Source organism: Prorops nasuta, unplaced genomic scaffold (assembly GCF_024137725.1).
Source record: "Prorops nasuta isolate Cenicafe-Biocafe unplaced genomic scaffold, Cenicafe_Pnas_1.2 PNAS00001, whole genome shotgun sequence".
NCBI lineage: Eukaryota > Metazoa > Arthropoda > Insecta > Hymenoptera > Bethylidae > Prorops > Prorops nasuta.
The window spans coordinates 9,963,946-9,986,909 of NW_027116798.1; the positions used below are offsets into that span (position 1 = coordinate 9,963,946).

The 22,964-nt window shown below is 38.1% G+C and overlaps 1 pseudogene; it reads right to left on the reverse strand.

Annotated features, from left to right (window-relative positions):
- Positions 1-5,095: 5,095 nt before the first annotated feature.
- LOC136785806 (general transcription and DNA repair factor IIH helicase/translocase subunit XPB-like) lies at positions 5,096-7,134 on the reverse strand (annotated as a pseudogene).
- Positions 7,135-22,964: the final 15,830 nt, after the last annotated feature.

Sequence of the window (22,964 nt, forward strand, 5' to 3'; positions counted from 1 at the left end):
TGGGGGCTTAATAAAAGATTTGAAGGGAGTCAAGATACCTTGATTCTTTTACCATTTTATTCGAAATTTAAGGGGAATTTATATATCGACAATACAGAGTGAAATTTGCTCCAAACGAAACGGCCTCATTTCTTAACCGACTTTAACGTTTATACATCTTTTTTGAAACGTCAGAAGATTATCTATTGATTTTCGTTGGTCGATTTTAAAATTTCAATTTTTTTATAGTTTTTGGTTTTTTATATGTTTAAAAATCTGCCAACAAAGATCGCTTGATAATCTTCTGGCGTAAAAAAGGTTTATAAACGTGAAAATCGGTTAAGAAATTAGGCCGTTTCGTTTGACGCAAATTTCCCTCTGTAATGTCGATATATAGATTCCCCTTAAAGAGATCCCTCACGCGTGTTTTACCGAAGTACAAGCCAATAAACAATTCCTTTAATAAAAGTCAAATGCGAAGCAAATTGCAAAAACGGGCTTCTTTATGACAAGGTGCCAATTTTAACGAATCAATCGAGCTTAAAAAACCTCAAATCGGATGAAGAATAACGTTGTACCACTGTCCCGCGTTCTTGAAGTGGAAATAACCAAAAGTAACCTCTCTTCAGAACGCAGCACAATGGTACAGCGTTATTTTTCAACAAATTTGAGTGTTTTTAAGTTCGTTTGACTCGTAGAACTGGCACATTGTCCTACAAACGTCCGATTGTTAAATTTGCTTCGCATTTGAATTTTATTAAACTAATTGTTTATTGACTTGTACTGTCGGTACAGCACGCGTGAGGGATCCCGTTAAGAGTTTACGAAAACGCGATTTTCTTAATTCATTTCCTCATTCTTCGTTAATAAAAATTATTAAGGGAGTCGAGATCATGAATTAAAATAGCATCACATCTCTTCGTCTTTTTATTTATCATAAAAATATATATTCCACAATTCTTAACAGTCCCTCCTTCCGTGTAAATTTTTATACGAAAATAATAAAACTTGTACGTTTTCTGCATTGTGAAGTTATCGGAACTAGTCTTCATGCCACACGATGCTACATTTTATTTTCGCAAACTTTCTACCAACTTCAATAAAAATTAATCTATAGTGAATAATCTGTAAATTAGTCAAAGCTGTGTAAAAACAAAATACCTTTTATAATGTTTGAATGAATTTTATGAAGGTGAAATAAATTTAAAATAGCTGAAAAAATTAACAAAACCTTTATTTAACTAGTTACATTGCATAAAAATTTAAATTCAAAAAATAAAAATGTTTGAAATGTGCTATATATACAAACTTATTTTATATTACAATTTAAAATTACAAAAAATAATAAAAAAATGTTTTTTTTAATATTAGATGCATGTTATTCAAATGAAGAAACCCCATTTTTTGAAGATGAAGATTGGATGAATGAGGATTCAAATGGTGTATCTCAAAATGAAACAGACGCCGATGATTTACTTTTATACCCCCAAGCAAAAATTACCCAAAAACAAAGTGCTTTATCAATACTTAGTATTGCAATGAAGCATCGAATATCTGGAGTGCTACTTGCAGACATTTTGGATCTAATCAAAATTCATGTGCCAACTCCCAACAACTGCATCACAAGTGTACACAATTTAAAAAAATTTTGTAAGTCTAACTTCGATGTTAAAAAACATACATTTTGTGAAAATTGTGCGGAAGAAATGTGGGAAGCCAATGAAGAAGCATGCATCCAGTGCTCCCAAAATAAAGAAACCTATACATTTTTAGAATTCCCGATTCAAAATCAAATTAGATCAATGTTTAATAGGGTTGATTTTGTCTCTAAAATTAAAAATCGATGCAATAGGGTAAATTCAGAGGAAATATCTGATATTTTTGACGGAGAAATTTATAAAGAGCTCCTTACAAATGAAACAATTGTAAATTACGAAATGAATATATCATTTACCTGGTATACCGACGGTATTTCTCCTTTTAAATCGTCTAAATTTTCTGTTTGGCCGTTCTATCTAATAATAAATTAACTACCCTACAAAGATAGATATAAGCTCCATAATTTAGTTTTAGCGGGCTTATGGTACGGGGAAAAAAAACCAAAACCAAATTATTTTTTAAAACCATTATATGAAGAGTTCAGATCTTTGTATAATGGAATTTTAGTAAATGTAGCAAATATGGAAGTTCCAACAACCGTAAAAGGAATAATTATTTGCGGTACATGTGACATGCCTGCAAAAGCGTTATTTCTTAATATGAAGCAATATAATGGTAAGTTCGGATGCCATAAATGCTTGCAAAATGGAGAACGTATAAATAGAAATATGGTTTATCCTTACAAAGACTCTCCATTAAGAAATAACAAGGATACGCTCATACACGCACAACAAACCTTAGAATCTTCAATGCCGGTTTGTGGTGTTAAAGGGCCAACTATATTATCTTCAATTACATATAAACTCGTTCGAACTACGGTAATTGACACAATGCATTGTGTTTTCGAAGGCGTTACTAAAAATCTTATGAGCTATTGGTTTCTTTCAAAATTTAATAATAAAGCATTTTCAATCGTGAGTTCATTGAACATAGTAGACGAACGGTTATGCAATATTAAGTAAGAAATATGTCTTTAACTACATAAACCTATGTATTTCAAATTTGGGCTAATTTTTTTAAACAGTAGGATATTATTTTTTTTTTAAATATTCAGCCTTAAGTCCAATAAATTCTGAAAACAACAGTATATATTTAATGAAGGTTTGCGACTCTTTGAATTTCCTTTTTCAATGACAAATAGTGGCTACATTGGTAGAAGAAATTGAGTGAAAAAGGTACGAGTCATAATAAAACAATTTACAAGCATTAAAAGTACTGCCCAATATTTTTTTTCGCTGAAAAATTTTTTATACATGTTAAATTTATTATAAATTATGAAAATAAAAATTTAAAAATATATTTTGATTTCCTTATCTCTCTGCTACTTAAAAAAAAAATTTAAGCAATTGAGAAACCCTCATGGAATGTGAACGCTATTATATTAAAAAATTTAACAGGCTTGAAGACTTTATAATTGAACAAAATAAAATAAAATTCCTGCTATTTCAAAAACTTAGCTCAAAATTTAAAAACGGAGTTTTATGTAGTTAAAGTCCTATTTATTTAAAAAACAAAACATTTAGGAATTCCCAATACCTAATGAAATTAAATTTGTTGTATTTTTATTTAATATCTTATTATTTTTTTTATTCAATTATTTAATTATATTTATTATTTATTATATCCTGTATAATTTTTTTATTTACATAAAACACTATAAATTCATTATGCATTAATGATATCGTGAATTCTTTTAGACATTTGCTGATGAGGTAAATGACTGGATCATGGATAACAACAAAAAATCTAAAACTTTTAATGAAACACAGGAACAAAAAAATAAGTATCCGATGAAGCAGCTTCATCCCAAGCAGGAAAGAGTTATGAGAATTGTTGGAGAAATACAAAAGTAATATATATTAATTTTTATAATCTTCTATTACGCAATTACATATATTTTATATTGAAAACCCTTTTTTTTTAAGTATGACAGAGCGGTACATGAACAGCATAAAAAGTTAAAAATGAATGAACCAAAACCTAAACCATACAAAAGGTCAAATACTCCAGAAGGTAAGAATTTAAGCAAATTACTATTTTAATATAATGTATTGAAATTTATACTTTATAATCAATATTTTTAAAGGTATTTGGACTTATAATTTCGACACAGTGTCTTCTGACGAATCGCCATAATTCGTAGAAGTTATAGGTAAAAATTTATAATTTACTTCATCTTTACTAAGTAAGAAAATTAGTGATTATTTGTTATAAAAAATTTTTTGCAGAAAGTCACGAATGCTAATCGGTAGTCGAATATTCAACCAAACCATAATTTTGATTCCCATTGAACTTTAGTAAAAAGTAATTATACTTTCTAGCCTTCTTATTGTCCAAAATCTACCTAGAGCGGTGAAATTATCATAGCCCTGCTCTGTTCGCTTTAAAGTTTACTATTATACGTTTTGGAGCATATTAGCTGATAGTAGTCATTTTCAAATAACAATTGATATTGATAGCTGATATATTAATAAATAATTAGAGTAATTTGGTTTTTTACTTTCATGATATTTTGTGACCACAAGAAAACAAGCTTCGCCTGTAAAAAAAGAATAACAAGAAAAGAAAAAAGTAAATTAATTTCCAGCAAAGTAATAAGATTGAAATTAAAGCAAGAACATGAAAATTTGAGAAGAAACGAAGAAAAGGCAGAAGGCATGACATATGCAAGTAATTAAAATTTTGAAGCTCCAGTAAATATAATGGAGAAAAAATGTGATTTAATATCGAATTCAGACAAAGTAAGATATTTTGATTTTGGAATGTATTGGATTCGATGCTGATGCCGATATTATTCAAATTGCTGCGAAACATGATGATAATATATTTAATGTATATGTCAATCCTGAAAAAAAAATATTTATGGAGCTATGAAAGCTACCGGTTTCAATAAAATAGGCAATACATTATATATTCGCAATGAACGTATTGAAACTTTAACAATCACTAAAGCTTTGTCATCGTTTGAACAATTTTCAGATTTATCTGCAGGATCAAAAAATGTTTTATTGGTTGCCCATAACGCAAGTTTTGACAGACGTCTTTTCTTACATTAAAACACAAAGCATGATATGCTTAAAAATTTTCAAATGATTTCTGGTTTTACAGATACTTTATCAATTTTTTAGAAATTACTCGTTGATTGAAATGGTCATACAAAATTTAAATTAGAAACACTTGTAATTGTTTTTTTGAAATTAAAAGGACTAATATTTCACAATGTTGCTTGTGATGTCATAGTTTTAGAGAATTTCGTAAATGTTTTTGTTTTTAAATAAAATTTATTCCAATTTTCCAAAACATTTCGACTTACAAAGAATTTCGTTAAATAACAAAATATTAACATGTTAATAGTGTATTTCTATCTATGAATTTATTACTCCCGAATATAAACTTTACCTCGGGAGAAATAATTCAATGTAAGCTTGCTTTATTGTAGAATATATGCTTTACATTTTTAAAAAAATGGATGCTTGTTTGCTGTTGAGAAGACAGTAGATTTTTTACATTTATAATAAACGGCACCATTAGCTTCGGAAATTTAAGTCATATTACCAGCTTTTTGTATGATGTGAAATACATAAACGATGATGTAACAATATGAAATAAATAACGTATATTTAAATAAATAAATAAATATTATTATTTTGTTTATATTATTCCAATCTGAATCCTTCTTCAGGAATTCGTTATTCGTCGGTGTCATTGTCACTTGCTGTGGTAAATGACTTTCTTCCTTTCTAATCTTATACATCAAATATGTTTCCTAAAAATTCATTACAATTAAAAAAAAAAATTTCAAAGCAAAACAACTTCGAAAATTTTTTAATAAAAAAGAAAATACCTCATCGATTCCAGAACGTATTGCAATACTTTATAGGTGTAATCCTGATTCACTAAAAATCTTAGATTTTTTCGAGAATAATTCAACTTGCGATACCTATGTATTAAAGAATGCAATGAATTTTTCAGCAATTGCTCATATAAAACGAAAAAAAGAAGTATTTTTTAATTTTAGAACTAATTTTACCAACCAACCGGCAATTTTAATCTCGCAAAATTCTTCTAAAACGCTACGCTTCTTGTCTACAGGATCCACCATGCGATGATACATCTATAAGAACATTAGCAACTCTGATAAATCAAAAGACTTGTCTACTACTTTACTTCCAAATATAATATTAAATTTAAAATTCTGCAAAATTGTTATTCTTTCACTATGACTAGTAGGTTCATAGATATAAGATTTATTCATTTTTATTGCATACTGCTTTAAGGCAAAGACATTGTCAAAAATCAATTTTTTCATCTCCCCTTCTTTCATGATATCGTATCAAATATTGGCAGCAACGAAATTCATTTGGATTCATTACATAGAGCAATGCTACTTTCTCAACTTTCCATTATTCAGATACTCTCTATAAAATTCAAGTGTCACGGAGCAACAAACTTCTGCACACTGTACCCTCGCAAAAAACGTTTTTTTGGAAATTCAAACCAATTGGCTTCATAAAGCTTAAGTCCGATTAAAAAGTTAAGATCCGCAAATTTATTATCTTATCTTGATGATGTAGCCGTTAAACATAATTTACCATGGGAATGGACAATTGTTAGTACTCGATGGAACATTCTTGCAGGAATTGTATGTACTTTATCCAAAAATCATAATATTCTATTTCTGTTCCTACAGCCATTTCATTGTATGTTCAGCTTCCCAAGAACGTTTTTGTGTTTATGAAATCTCTGAATATATAGTAAGTAAACTACAACAGCTCACACACATTAGCTTATCTCTTGCTTCGCTAGAAAATCTACATATCATCGAGACATCAACAATTTACCAAAGTTTAAATTGCTGTTTCCAGTGCTTAACCAATGCTCCACAATTGCATAAAACTAATGCTCTTTTTTTCAGCGTCATATGGTAACACTATTATACCAGTCTTGCTCGACCATTGCTATACATCATTGTCAAACTTTTCTTCTCATAATGCCTTAAAGCTGCTGATGTTTTTAAACCAATATTGTTGGTAGGGTTAACAGAATCATTTCAAAAATCATGCTCTGCTTACAAAGGATCCTCAAATGCTATACATCCCTCTTTTCGATTACTTAAATTTTCTCTTCTTTAACGTCGAAACTAGTAATCTTGATTTCCGCAACTTCTTCTTCATACCTATCTTCTTTATCTATTTCATTATAATAACAGTAACATCCTGTGAAACTGCAAATGATTTCTCTCTGTGTCTTCAGTCATAACTCCTGGTACTTGTATTTTTCCACAGGAACTGTTGGAGCAATTTACATTGGTTTGGTAAAAATATGTAAAATATGAAATGATGCTTTATATATACCTTTCTTCAAATTAAACAAGTTTATTCACAATGTACTTACTTTAAATTTTTTATGTTCATTAGGAGTAAATGCAACAATATCATCCTCCTCTATTTCATCTACAGTCTTGCATAATCTACAATCTTGACCTACTATTTCCATTGCTCAACCGACCCTCAGGATTTTGCATTAATCCAAAGCTCCTTCTCTCACTGTACAGCATGCTTTGACCAATACTAAAATGTTTCCAGCGTCATATGGTAACACTATTATACCAGATCTTGCTCGACCATTGCCATACATCATTGTCAAACTTTTCTTCTCATAAGACCTTAAATGTGTTTAAAGCCTGACACTCACAGCTGCGTATAAGGAATATGCAGTTAATTTTTAATAACAAAAAAAAATGTATTATTTTATAACCTATAATATATTTACACAAAATACTTCAAAATATTAAATTTTAATTTATTTTACAAAATGTTTTTACTTATCAGATTTTATTACTACCTTCTTCATGTTTATTCCCCTATTTTATTTATTTGTTCACACTTTTTAATCATATATATGACACTATCATCACAAACGAACAAATTGAACAAAATATTAATCGAGAATTCGAAGAGCTGCACTGAAACGTACTGAGTGTATCTTTATCATTTTATAATTAATGTGAAAACAGAGGATAGAGATATATCAGTGCACGCCATTGCAGGTCCTCGAATTCGCGATAAGATTATGCCGGTATGGGTTCATAAATCTGTTAATTTTGAATTAAATTACACGTTACGATACTCGAATTCGATTACGTAATAATTTCGGGGGAAAAAAAATTCATGAAAACTCACTTTAAAACGAAGTCATACTCCAAATCATAGAAGAAGAAATTGTAATTTCAAAATGTTTTGGGCATATCAATAATCAGAGATATGAGATATGTGGATTGCACGAACCGATTTTAATATTCATGGTCTCAAATTAAAGCTTTCTTAAAACGATTTTAAAAAAAGCTGTACTGGAATCGTGACAATGAATTGTTCACTGAAATATATCGTTTTGAAAAATTTGGTATATTATTTTTATAAAAAGTTGATAAAAGTCTTTTTTTTTTATATATATTAAATTGAAAATAAAGTTTGCAATTTTTTTTTATATAATTCGAAAAAATTTCAATGACTAATAATTACAGGTATTGTATTTAATTTTGTGATTGAAAAAATCAGAAATAAAATCAAAAATATTAAAATATTTACAAAAAAATAAAAAAGGGTACTCACTCTGAAATCGGACATATTTGCCGCTGCTCCCTTTCTCCTAGGGTCTCACCAATTTCTACTTGCGATTGGTTTTGAATATTTTTTACATTTCTGTAAATTTTATATTTAGCAGAATCGCAATAGTCTCTACAATGTTTTGGTCGTTTCGCCATATTTGGAGCACTATTTTAATAGCCACAACTTTCACAGTCACTATTTTACCTATCACTAATGAAAATGAAACTATTAACAAAAAAAATGCACCATACACGATTTGAATTTCAAAAACGTTTGAGGTCGTCTTCTCGGTCAAGTTAAGATGCGTACAGCGTATGCACTCAACACTCAATTGTTTGAGAAAGCACATTGTGCCTTTTCATGTAATTCTCTGATAGTATCTATAGGTATAGTTTTTACCAGAATGGTTGAATGCAATGGGCGCTAATTATGGTGAATTTTCGCTTAATAAACGTTGCAGCATATTGAGACTGAATTTACCAATAGTAAGAAGCAAATTTTCATCAAGACTTCATATTTAATGAGATTTATTCTAACATCCAAACTAGTTATACAGTTTTATATTATTTTAGCAATAGTCTTCTTTTATTTTTAAGATAAAAACGAATTAAAAAAAAATTAACTTAAAAGTAAAAATTACAGTATCACATGCAAAATAATTATTGTGGATTCGTTGTGAATAAATCTAAAGCTCTATGCTAATCTTAACAATATTTCCATTATCATTGTAACAAGTAGATATTTTAAATTAATCAATTCCTTTATGCTCATTAATTATGATTCAAGAATAAAACCGAAAACTAATGTAGTTCAGAAATGCTTTGAAATTAGAAAAATAGTACTTTGAATTACATGCCTCAAAAATAGTTACGCTTAAGGGGATCTACGACCGACAAAAAAATTCATTCAAATTTATCTCTGAAACTAATAAAAATATGAACTTTTTAGTAGAGGCTTAATTTACTCTTCTAACAGTGTTTAAGAGCGCTACAGGCTCCGATTCTCATTACAAAATTTATTTACAAAAATTAGAAACAATATTTTGTATGATACTAATAATATTCACAAAATGGGGTTATAGCGCCCTGAAGAAGAGTTCGATGAACAATTTGAGACCAAGAAGAAGTCAATATATTCTAAAATGTAAAAGATTATTTTTAAAAAATATTGCAGCTATTCGAATAGAAATTTAACTAATCTAATCAACGGAGAAGAGTCGTTCTGCGTTAGACAAAGACGCGTGTATAAGTTTTCTCGCTTTAAAAGGACTCTAAATATGTCCCTAATACAGCTACAGCAAACGCCATATTACAAGGTAGTGAGGTGACAATGCCTGTGATTAGTAGGTTGTAACGCAAACCAAGATAGCCAGACATATTTTTTAAAAGATTTCAAGAAATTTTTCCTCTTAGTACTCTGCTTACAAATTCCTTGTTTACGAGGAAAAAATTCATAAATATATTGGCAAAATTTTTACGTTTTGGGCGCAATTTTGAAATTACCTAAATGAGAAATTAATTGTTAAATAATGCATTCTTTAACTTCAAATATTTATTCCACAAATTAATAAGATTCCAAGTTGATTGCTAAAGGGAAAGTCTTTGAAAAATTCAAATTAAATAAAAAAAATCATGTTTTTTGGTGTTTAATCGGACGTTTATTCATAATTAACAATATTTTTTAGCAATTTTCAATCCATCATTGAAAAGGTTAGGTTTCAAACTTTAAAAACATGTACCTCACAATATTTTTTAACGCTTGTAGAATTAGTCGTGAGCGTTGAAAGATCAGCGCACAGTGAGTGACATGCTTGCCTGTAACGGGTTAAACTCAGCGTTAGTAGTAAATTTTGTAACGAAGTTCCCCGTTACGTATACGAGATACCGAATAAAGAACATAAAAGCTACCGAACAGTGGATATTATTAATCCCTACGTTACCGACTCGTGAGATAGGCTCACGAGTGGATTATAGCTAACGTCAAGGATAGACCCCGTTGACAGGCAGAGGCCCGGATGAAAAGACCGGCGCTCCAGTAAACGATGTCCAGATTGTCCTGAGAAGTAAGGCAGGGCCATGCCAAACAACCCAGGCAACCTGAGATAAGGAGAAGCAGCCTCGGGGAGTCCTAAAACAATGACAGTGTCTATAAGTCCCCACGAGGAGGGGAAATAGAACATCGAGTCTGGCTTGAACGCTGGTTACGCGCGTCAAGCAGGCTGCGCGAATGTCGTGCGCAGACTGCCATAGCAGGCAGTCGGAACGCGACCATGGGACTGTGCTGATGTGCCCGTGCGTGCTGGTGAGCGCGTGACGCGGCACTCAGACAGCCATGGGTCGGTTCGCGTACGTGAGGCGTGTGCTATAGGCCAGCCTGCACGTACGTCACGACTGGATACCGGCCAATGCATAGTGGGTTGTGCAGGGGCGTAGTTAGCCCGTTGGAATGTGTCCCGGTGCCCTCCGTAATCCCATAGGCTTGCGCTATGGCTGGACGGGCCGTGAACATTGCCTCCGTGGTGGTCCGCTCCTGGCAAGACGCTATGCTTTGGCAATTGATACCGCATGTTCCCGCACTCCTCACCACCACCTGTGTGTGGGTGGTGAGGGAGAAATGTATGCCCCTCAGCAGGCAGGTCTGCGAGGCTCGGACTTCCGTAAGGAACCCTCCCCTCTCTCCACGACCTAGCATACTGAGCGACCCCGGCTACCGCTACCGTCCATATGCATGGCCGCAGGGCCGTATAAGATGCATAGAGAATGGGGTCGAAGGACCCAATTGATAACGTAGGGTTGTTGGCCACCCAACTGACCAACTAGCGCCCTGATACCGATAGAAAAGGACGGGCGAAGGTAATGGGAAAACCCGTAGTGTGAGTGGCCCCTCGCACTGACGGGAATAACGTTACAAATGGCGCCCAACGTGGTTTCTTATAATAGATTAATTATTCGGCGAACGAATAATCCACAAGTCCGAGAAGTTACCGGAAGTGTTGGAGTTTTCAGGGAATAGGTGGCCCACTATTTTCTGGAGGCTCGGAAACGCTGAAAAAGCATGAAAAGATCATCTGGTTGTAAAAGGGATCAAATTCTGTTAAGAATTGATAGCCTGATCGAATTGACGTGTTCACGTAGAATTCGAGCAACCCATGCTAAGCTAACGGGAAATTGGATGAGAACCACGGGCGCAAATATAATTTAATATTATATTCGCCCGTGTTAAAATCTAACGCTACCGAAAAGGCTACTTGACTGGGCAAGTGACAGCTGAGCGCTTGTTTGTAAACAAGTCGACCGGCTGAGCTGAGCCATGCTGCCTGGCGGAGCCCGACCGGCTAACTGTCAGAGCAGTTCAATTAGCTAGCTATCGAGATGTTGCCAAACATAATTACCGAATTAAGCGCAGAATCGGAAATTTGGCAACGGATGATAACGCCTCGCTAACGTTCCGCGAGCCGGCAAGTCGCCTCACATCTCATCCTACCCTGGATCCCTACAGAACAAATTGTTCTTCCGTCTCTCTCTCTCTCAGCCTTCCTCGCTCTCTCTGTCTCCGCCCTATACAATGGCATCCCAGAACGCCTCACCCTCGGCTACGACTGTCGCCGCTCGCGACGCTCTCGCTCCTCCTGTGCCTATGGCACAGGATTCCGTCGATGAGGATGCCCTTCTGGCATCCCCATCTCCTGCGGGCCCTATTGAGGGTCCCGCATCCGATCCCGTTCCCGTTCCCGTGGCGCAGGTTGTCCGTCAAACGCCAACCTGCGTTACTGTTATCGAGGTGGGCGGCAGCCCACCTGTTCTCGAGGGGGTATCGAAACACCCTGTAGAGTCTGGGCATGAGGAGCTGGGTACGCAGGTACTCAGCGAATTAATGCAGCGACACTGCAGGATGCGTTCGGTAACCCCGACGCCTATGGGGGGGAGCAATCAGGGTCTTCCTAGACGTAGTCTAGTGGAGTTGCTGGCTGCTCTCTTCCGAGCGGACCTGGACCTCTACCACGAAGTCGTGGCAGCGGTCGAGGTGGCCGAGGCACCTGTGCTGAGCACCCCTGTCCGTAAGCTCTCCCGAAAGGAGCGCAAGCGGGTCAAGGTGGTCCAGCGGGAGACAGCGGTAGCTGCTCCGGAGACGAAGCGGCCGTCATACGCAGCTATGGCGTCCGTCAAGCCTCCGAAAGGAGTTAAGCAACCGTTGCCGCCTAAGGTGACTCCGGCACCACCGGTGAAGAAGGCGAAGCCTTCCGATCCTGTGGCCACGCGCGCTACCGGCAATTTCGGCATACGTGTATGCTGGAATTGCAAGGGTAAAGGCCATCGGTTTTCCGAATGCCCTACACCAATTACAGATGCTTTCTTTAAGGGGTGTGGGCGCACCGGGAAAACGTTGCGCACCTGCCCTGCCTGTGGGCCGCATTGGCAGACAATCGGTCCATACGTGGCGAATGCGGGTACGAACGTACCACGTAAGGTGATAGCGGCAAAACGCAGATCCGAGCGTGGGAAAGTACACGCCCAACCACGGCTTTCCGAGGCGACTCCGAAGGCAGTTCCCCAGGTGGTAACCCCACCGAAGGAAAAACCTTCGAAGCCGCTAAAGACGAAAGCGGCTCGTAAGGAGGTTTGTATGGATAGGGTTTCACAGCTAGTCGAGCCCTAGAAATACTCCTCCTGCAAGTTACCGAATGTTACCGGTACGAGAAATCGTACGATCCCGCACGCTACCGTACACCTCGGTGAATTTCCCATCGATTTCCATCCTATTTTCCTTCCTTTTCATTCCTTTCCTATCCATCCAAAACAAAAATAAAATTGATGGGCTTGAGCCGGTAAAGGCCAATGTTTTCAGGACGAGGTGAGACAGAGACCACACGTGGACCCTCTGTCGAGAAATGTTACCGGTACTGCCATCTAGCGGTAATCGACGGCAAGACGAATCAATAATTCGTCGAAGTGCTGCCGTCGGTCGTGATTGATGGTACTGGAGGTCGATGAACTCGATCCTAGTGCTGCCATCTAGCGGCCCGTAGATGAAGCAGAGCTATCGAGCGCCTAGATCGAAATTCGATTAATCGAAGGGCGATTGTTATCGAGCAGAAGCGATAAGTGAGAATACGAGAATCACTTAGATCGTCTGCGCATGTCCAAAGCTCGGGTGGGGGTAACCTATCCGACGGACGGCTAACGGGGCAAAACAGAACTTTGCCGGATCACTCCAGCGACAACCCTTGGACCAGACAGAAGAAGCAACACGCACTATTATATCCATACGTAGATGGCTGAGTCCACGGGACGGAAAAGGAGTACTGGGTCGGGCGACTCTGATGAGTTCGCAGAACCGACAGCTACCGATGCTTCCCAGGTAAACCTGGAGAAGAAGATCTCGAGTCTAGACGAGAGAATGGAAAAACTGGAAGGGTCGTTCCAAGATTTCATTTCTCAAGTCCAGCAGGCTTTTGACAAGCTGCTGAAAAATAAGACTGTTCCCGATGAAGCAGCAGTGGCAGCTGCTTCTGCTACCGAAAAGCGCGCTAGAGGCCGACCGCGAAAGACCGCGGCCGCTCTACCGGCATCGGCCAATCAGGGTCAACCTTTGTTGACAGTGACAAGGCCGAGCGATGATCTCGAATCTCAACCGACATCAGACGATGCTTCGGCGGAGATATTCCAGGGGGCCTACAGGACGAGGGTCCTGAAGGGAAAACCTGGAAAAGTTACCGGCCAAGGGGATGACTGTATGCCCCGTTGGCGTGTTCTCGAATCTCTTCAGAGGTCAAACTTGACCTTTGCGGGCGATGGAACGGAGGCGGTTGAGAGTTTTATTTCTCGAACCGATGCCGTCCTGAACCTTCTCAGGGTAAGAGATTCCGACCTGGTTGACGTCTTTCCCCACATCCTAACAGGTGTGGCGAGGATGTGGTTTGAGGATAATGAATTCTCAACCTGGTCTGACATTAAGTCCGCCTTAAGGTCTTATTTCAGATCACAAACATGGGAGGAAGAACTGGAGACTGAGCTTCTAACAAGAACTCAGGGTGCTAACGAATCTGTGCGAGCCTATTTGCAGACTATACAGTCGTATATTCGGAAAATAGGCAGAGAAAGATCGGATTGGAGCCGAATCGCTATCGCGCACAAGAATATGCTACCGGTGTATAGAAGAGGCATTGCTATACACAAATATATGACGTATCGAGAATTCGAGCGTTTGGCGCTCAATTTCGAAGCCGCTTATAGGCCGTCATTAAAATACCGTCCACCTGCCGCGCCTGAGGAAAGTTTAGTTCCTGAGTTGGCGTATACCGGCAGTCATGGAAGATCCCGAGAGTCTAGGCGACACGGTGTGCGTGCCCTAGAAGTGGATAAAACATCCAGCTCTGATACCGACGAATCAACAACGGAAGATTCGAATGATAACGAAGAGCATTTGAAAGCCTTTAAATCAACAAGGAACCGACAAGGAACCAGTTCCAAGTCGAAACCTTCGTTAGATAAGGCAGCTGGCAACAATAACAGCCGGCAGGGCTCAAAACGTAAACAACCGGGCCCGAGCGCTACCTGCTTTAATTGCGGGAAAGCTGGACACGGTTGGAGTGCGTGTAAAGAGCAGAGAACAATGTTCTGTTACCGATGTGGCAGCAAAGGGGTTTCTACAGCGGAGTGCCCTAAATGCTGTTCAAAAAACGCCAAGAGGAGTTAGTAAAATTTCCCGAGAATGTTACGACACTCCAAGAGCGGAAAATCATGATACCGAAAATCTTGGGTGAAAACCAAGATAATATATTCCCGGATAATTATGTCGAAGAATATTCAGTACAGCAATGTGTGAATATTAACCATAATTATCGCTCCCGCGACTTCTCAGACCAACATGTTATGTTGGAGACGGAGAATGTAAACAAACACTCAGAGGACACAAGCGCTCGAGTGGTTGCTGCCGAAAATTCGAACGATGATCAATCGGTCGATAAGTTACCGGTCGGTGATATTACTGATATAGTAATTACGACGTTTGGCGATAGATCTAGGAAACTAGCATTCTACACCACGATCACCGTACAAGGGGAAAAGCTGCGTGCGCTGGTGGACTCGGGAGCCTCACGCACGTTTGCAGGCAAAGTAGCCATTGAATTGTTTAATTCAATTGGTATACAAGCCAATAAGATAGAACCCTTAAGAGTTACCGTTGGCAACAATTACACATGTAAAGTAATTGAGTCCGCCAAGATCCCGATATTTCTTGAGGGGAAGACAACTATAGTTGACACACTATGGATGCCTTCCTTGTCGAGTAATTTTATTTTGGGACTTGATTTCCTACAAGATGCTCATGTTGTCGTGGACTTCTCCACGGGAGAATGGGCTTACAAGGAAAAACCTCAAAATAAACATTGGTTCTCGAATGCCGAATCACTAAACTGTGTAGTGGTGAATAACGGCTTAATGGTTCCCGATAATGATAACGCTAAGAAATTACAAGAGTTTCTAGAAATTAAACTGCCCCCCATTTCTGGAAAACCTGGAATTTCAAAGTTACTGGCAGTCATAATTGACGTGCAAGATCACGAGCCAATCAGACAGCGAGCTCATAGGTGCACGGATAAAATCCGCCAAGCTATGTGGCAAGAGGTTGACGATATGCTAACCAATGGCATTATCGAACCGTCGCAAAGTGATTGGGCGAGCCCGGTAGTCATGGCGAAGAAAGCCAATGGCAAGCTCCGCTTTTGTGTGGATCTCCGGCGCGTTAACGCTGTAACTAAAAAGGATGCGTACCCATTACCGAACATGGCTGCGATCCTAGATGAGTTACGACAGGCCAATTATTTAACAACGCTCGACTTGAGTCAAGCGTATTGGCAGGTACCGCTAGCAGAAAAGTCACGTGGTATCACGGCTTTTATTGTTCCAGGCAGAGGCTTATTTCAATTTAAGCGAATGCCTTATGGATTAACTAATGCTCCCGCAATATTCCAGCGTGCTCTGGATAAATTATTGGGTCCCGAATTTTATCCACATGTATTCGTCTATTTGGATGACATTATCATTGTCACCAAAACATTTGACGAACACTTATTATGGTTGGATAAAGTTATCGAAAAGTTAAGGCAAACTGAGCTAACGATAAATAAGGAGAAAAGTTTCTTCTGTAGAACGGAAGTAAAATATCTCGGATTTATCGTAGACAGTCAAGGTCTTCGCGTGGATTCGGCGAAAACAGAAGCCGTAATCACGTTCCCGATACCGAAGAATTTAAAGCAAATTCGTAGATTCTTGGGAATGGCATCTTGGTATAGAAGATTCATTCCAGAATTTGCGACAGTTGCTGAACCGCTAACGAAATTGACAAAGAAAAATCAGTCATGGGAATGGACAGCCAATCAGCAGTCAGCATTCGACGCGCTGAAAGGATGTTTAACAAGCGCGCCAACGCTTGCCTGTCCAGATTTTTCGATCCCGTTTGCATTACAGACCGATGCTAGCAATGTTGGCTTAGGTGCTGTTTTGACACAAGTTATCGAAGGTCAAGAAAGAGTAATCGCCTACGCGAGTAGAGCGCTTACGGATCCCGAAAGAAAATATACCGTGACCGAGCAGGAATGCTTGGCAGTGGTGTGGTCGATAAGGAAGTTTCGATGTTACCTTGAGGGTTACCACTTCACTGTAATTACCGACCACAGCAGTCTCCGATGGTTGCATAATTTAAAAGATCCATCTGGAAGACTTGCTCGTTGGGCTCTCGCCTTGATGGAATACGATTTTACGATCGTACATCGTAAAGGAGCTTTAAATCATGTTCCTGATGCTTTGTCAAGAGCACCGGAAAGTTTAAATGCTTTGCTACCGTCTTACGCCGATACCAAGGATGCGTGGTATTTAAAGCACGTAAAGGATATCGAAAGAACGCCAGAAAAATTTCTTGATTGGAAATTAGATGGAGAGTTGATGTATCATCAACGACGTTCAGATTTGGCAGATGCTGAGCTCGAAGATCTTGATGCTTGGAAACTGGTGATACCCAGGGAGTACAGGCAGAAAGTGCTCGAAGAATGCCATAAGTTACCGCAAGCCGGCCATCAAGGTATCGATCGTACATATCGACGCCTTTCGATAAATTACTTCTGGCCAGGTATGTTCAAAGATGTAACGGCTTACGTCAGTCACTGCGACGAATGTCAGCGTTGCAAGGTAGAACAACAAGCTCCCGTCGGCTTCATGGGACGTCGAATTGTTGAACAGCCGTGGACTGTAATATCGGCAGATATTATGGGCTCACTGACGCCAAGTAAACAAGGGTTCTCGTATGTGTTGGTAATCCAAGACCTATACACAAAATGGATCGAAGTAGCTCCACTTCGACGCGCTAACGGCAAAAAGATTGCAGAAGCTATCGAAAACTTGGTGATTCATAGATGGGGTACACCAAAAGTTTTAGTTACCGACAATGGTACCGAATTTGTAAATAAAGACATAACTGCCTTATTACAATTAACGGGTATGAGGCAAACCACGACACCTCCATATCATCCCCAGGCAAACCCCACCGAAAGGGTGAATAGAAGCCTGAAGATGATGATAAGGGCCTTTCTCGATTCTGATCATCGAGAGTGGGATCAGCATTTGGATGCATTTAGATTTGCATTCAATACTGCCCACCATGGTTCACTGCAAGCTACACCTGCATTTGCTAATCTGGGTAGAGAACCAGAATCGGCAAGGTCGATGCGACGTGAATTAGAAGGCGATACCGAAATCATGCAGCAACCGACAGAAAAGTGGTTGGCACGCATGAAACGCTTGGAAACACTCAGAACAGTTTTCAAGTATGCTCTCGAAGAAGCGCACGAACGACAGGCAAGACCGTATAATCTACGTCGTCGTGAAAAGCACTATGAGGTTGGCGAGTTAGTCTTAGTTCGCAACCGACAGCTCTCGAATGCCGCAAAACACATATCGGCTGCACTGAACAAACCATTCGGTGGACCGTTTATGATTGCGAAGAAGTTATCGGAGACAGTTGTAGAATTGTCTGATTTGGCAGGAAACGTCACTGGCAAAATGTCTACGGCAGACATCAAGCCATACAAGCCTGAGCTACCGCAAGAGTAAACCCAGACTGAAGTGCATCACTGCACGCTTGGGCGTGGCAGCGAAAAACGAACTCGTGTTCGGGCGCTTTCGGTTTCGGGTCGAAACCTCCGTTACGGAGGGGGGTATGTAACGAAGTTCCCCGTTACGTATACGAGATACCGAATAAAGAACATAAAAGCTACCGAACAGTGGATATTATTAATCCCTACGTTACCGACTCGTGAGATAGGCTCACGAGTGGATTATAGCTAACGTCAAGGATAGACCCCGTTGACAGGCAGAGGCCCGGATGAAAAGACCGGCGCTCCAGTAAACGATGTCCAGATTGTCCTGAGAAGTAAGGCAGGGCCATGCCAAACAACCCAGGCAACCTGAGATAAGGAGAAGCGGCCTCGGGGAGTCCTAAAACAATGACAGTATCTATGAGTCCCCACGAGGAGGGGAAATAGAACATCGAGTCTGGCTTGAACGCTGGTTACGCGCGTCAAGTAGGCTGCGCGAATGTCGTGCGCAGACTGCCATAGCAGGCAGTCGGAACGCGACCATGGGACTGTGCTGATGTGCCCGTGCGTGCTGGTGAGCGCGTGACGCGGCACTCAGACAGCCATGGGTCGGTTCGCGTACGTGAGGCGTGTGCTATAGGCCAGCCTGCACGTACGTCACGACTGGATACCGGCCAATGCATAGTGGGTTGTGCAGGGGCGTAGTTAGCCCGTTGGAATGTGTCCCGGTGCCCTCCGTAATCCCATAGGCTTGCGCTATGGCTGGACGGGCCGTGAACATTGCCTCCGTGGTGGTCCGCTCCTGGCAAGACGCTATGCTTTGGCAATTGATACCGCATGTTCCCGCACTCCTCGCCACCACCTGTGTGTGGGTGGTGAGGGAGAAATGTATGCCCCTCAGCAGGCAGGTCTGCGAGGCTCGGACTTCCGTAAGGAACCCTCCCCTCTCTCCACGACCTAGCATACTGAGCGACCCCGGCTACCGCTACCGTCCATATGCATGGCCGCAGGGCCGTACAAGATGCATAGAGAATGGGGTCGAAGGACCCAATTGATAACGTAGGGTTGTTGGCCACCCAACTGACCAACTGGCGCCCTGATACCGATAGAAAAGGACGGGCGAAGGTAATGGGAAAACCCGTAGTGTGAGTGGCCCCTCGCACTGACGGGAATAACGTTACAATTTATAAATTTATAAATATCTAACAACGTAAGAAAATTAGGAAAATAAAAAGGGACGGCTGCTAACTTAGCAGACAATGATGTGGTAATTAAAATTAAAATTAAAAGTTAGCCTAATATACAGGTGCATGAAAGTAGACCTAAGGGTGATTTGGACCATGTATAGGCTTAGCCTTAATCTGATTCAATTTTGTATAGCTTCTGTTAAACAAATTATATCACTTTAGCTGAAGTATAAATTAACAATGAGGTATCTAGACATAGCTAATAAACGAACAAATTTTTCAATGCTATTGCAATCTGCTCGCTCGCATATCCGAAACAAATGCAGTTTACTTTAAGTGGTGTGATTCGTGATTAGCAGCGTTTCTGTTAAAAAAGATTTTATTAATTGTTATAAATAAAAAGTTGTTTCAAAGGAAATTCTAATAAGTTTATTGGTTGTGATAAATACTGAAAACGTAAAAATGTTTTGCCTGGTGCAGTGGGTTAGGGGAAAAGAAACAAGCGTTTTGAGCAAGGAGAGCATACCAGAAAATAGCAATGAAGGTGATAAAGTTTCAATTAAATATGGTGATAAAAAATACAAAGCAGTGGTGCTTAAATTTTGTGGTTCGTACAACATTTATGTATATTTTGTATTTTTATAGTTCTAATATCAATGAATATTTTCCATAAAAATTTCCCATACAGCACAGTTGATTAAAAGACACCTAAAAAGTGCCTTTAAGTCACTAAGTGTTCTATGGGTTGGAAATCGGTTTAATTTCAAAATTCGTATACTACATTATTTTGACGTGCTATATATAATTAAGAATATAATTTTGAATTATCGTGGAGCGCTACCGTGTAAACTATAAAGTGTGGTATAGGTTTAGGGTGGACGAAGTCGGTGGAAGATGATAGAAGTAAAAAAAACACATAAAACGTATACTCAAACGTAGACGTGCGAAGCAAGATTGTGTGTTTAGTTACTTCCATCCCTTCCCACCTACTTTATCCGAATTAACTATTTACTCTGGAAAGCATATAGATTTCAATCACTCGCGGACTCTGTAACTTTCAATATTTATAAAGGGCATATAATTGCCAATTGACCTTGTTAATTTTCACGATCTTCAAATACAACCCTCTCATTTTTATCGCAAAAACGCCCCTTTCCCGTGTACCCCGGTTGGGCAACAGCTGTTCAAAAATGTGTGTACAATGTGTGTGCCTTTCTACATAAGTTTGTAAATATGGCAATCTGTGAAAACACTTATCGCAAATTCAAGAACCTGCAATAGTGTGCACTGATATATCTCTAACCTCTACTTTCACATTAATAATAAAAAGAAAAAGATACAATCAGTACGCTCCAATGCAGCTCTCCGAATTCACGATTAGTATATTCAGAATCAAAAGTGTGGCACCTCAATCTGCATTGTTTGTTAATTCATTTAAAATACTTCTTAGTGACGAACTTTAAATAAAATCATGTTGTGTTATAAATTTGTATAATAAATATGTTTTATACTAACCTATTATTGTGTAACATAGTGTATAAAAATAAATTCAAATATTTATTTTACATAAAATTTATATTACTTTTTGATATTTATGCATGAAAAACATCATTCATTTTTTTATTATTAATAAGAAGCAATATTTTCTTGAATCGTAAAGTCCATTACAGCTTGCAAGCCAACTAGAGATAATAAACTAACAGCAAGAAGATTCTACAAAAATAAAGAAGATGCAATTTATTAATGAAATAGATAATCGTTATCATAGATTTCTTTGCAGAAACATAATATGAATAGCGACAAGCTTTTGTATGTATTTCCAACTGATGATAGTGTAACAGAACCTCTGATAGCTCCTGACAGCTCATCTGCCACAGGTCCAAGCAAGAGCAATTTACGTAAATCTGTCCAATGCCATCCAATAAATTTTTGAGAAGCCAGTCTGCTATTATCCAACTGATGTTTCTACCTAATATAATTCATTTTTTATTAAGTTTCAAATGTAGTAAGTACGTAATGAAGAAAAAGCCATTAGATTAAAATACATTTACCTACACCACATCACACTACGCAGCCATGAGTCAATATTGTTGATTGGTGACAAAATAGCTTAGAGTTGCAGAATCTCAATGCGTTCATGTGGATAATGTTGCTGGGTCCTTGGCCTTTCGCAATATCCTAAAGTAGTAGATTTGCAATGATTTTTCAATTATAGCCTATAATGAAAGGAAACATTGAAATTTAAGCTTAAATTGATGAATGTTCAAATGATTAATAGTAATTCCTCACGGATTAAGATGTCTTGCACTATTTTTAATTTCTGCTAAGTGTGCGTATTGGCAAATCTTGTTGTACATTGTCATTCTCACCATGTAGAGCTTGTTAATCCTGCAGGTCACGTAGCACTTTAAATTGGACACATTAAAAAGGAGGGCAGGCTCACACACATTTCACATGGATGTATTCGTATCAGTTATTTAACATCCAGTTAAATAATAGGGTAGGTTAATATGTATAATTTTATCAGAATGGAAATATATTACACTTACTTTTAAGAATAAATGGACATTTTCATCCTAATATTTTTTATCCATGGTGTAAATATGCTCATGAATAAAAATAATATTTTAATTTCCAAAAATTAGCAAAGGAAAAGGATACTAATATAATGATGCGTAATGATTTTTTTGCTCAATTTAAAGTTCTGGATAACCTGCAGGATTAATAAGCTCTACATGGTGAGAATGACAATGTACAACAAGATTTGCCAATACGCACACTTAGCAGAAATTAGAAATAGTGCAGGACATCTTAATCCGTGAGGAATTACTATTAATCATTTGAACATTCATCAACTTAAGCTTAAATTTCAATGTTTCCTTTCATTATAGGCTATAATTGAAAAATCATTGCAAATCTACTACTTTAGGATATTGCGAAAGGCCAAGGACCCAGCAACATTATCCACATGAACGCATTGAGATTCTGCAACTCTAAACTATTTTGTCACCAATCAACAATATTGACTCATGGCTGCGTAGTGTGATGTGGTGTAGGTAAATGGATTTTAATCTAATGGCTTTTTCTTCATTACGTACTTACTACATTTGAAACTTAATAAAAAATTAATTATATTAGGTAGAAACATCAGTTGGATAATAGCAGACAGGCTTCTCAAAAATTTATTGGATGGCATTGGACAGATTTACATAAATTGCTCTTGCTTGGACCTGTGGCAGATGAGCTGTCAGGAGCTATCAGAGGTTCTGTTACACTATCATCAGTTGGAAATACATACAAAAGCTTGTCGCTATTCATATTATGTTTCTGCAAAGAAATCTATGATAACGATTATCTATTTCATTAATAAATTGCATCTTCTTTATTTTTGTAGAATCTTCTTGCTGTTAGTTTATTATCTCTAGTTGGCTTGCAAGCTGT